The following is a 483-nucleotide window of genomic DNA, read 5'->3' on the forward strand; positions in this document are numbered from 1 at the left end:
GGACACAGGTACAGCTGCCCAGACCCAGCTGGTGTTTCATTTAGCTATAAAAACCTGACCGGATCATACATTGGATTTGTGCTCCGACATTAAATAGACAGAAAATACTATTTTAATATTATAAAATCCTATTATCTTGTCTATGTAGCGGAGTCCGTCCACCCACCCTCTGGGCACTATGGATTCCATTGTAAGGGGGGGGTTGTCCTTTAAGCCCCTCCCCCACCACCCAGCACTATGACCCGATATGGCTCCCCTGCCCCTCTCCTAATATGAATTAGCCCCGATAATTGGTCACTTTGTTTCCCATTAGCTCTGTGTATTCTGCTAATGTATTTCACTCAGAAAGCTGCAGAATTTCACCCCCTGGTAACGACTTGGGAAATCTAACACCTGGGGGTCAGGATTGCAGGGGGGTCCCCAGTCACCGAGCTGTGACTGGTGTCTGCTGGAGAAAGGACAGGGTGACAGTCCACACAGCTG

Source organism: Nanorana parkeri, unplaced genomic scaffold, assembly GCF_000935625.1.
Source record: "Nanorana parkeri isolate BGI_ZX_2015 unplaced genomic scaffold, ASM93562v1 scaffold983, whole genome shotgun sequence".
Lineage (NCBI taxonomy): Eukaryota > Metazoa > Chordata > Amphibia > Anura > Dicroglossidae > Nanorana > Nanorana parkeri.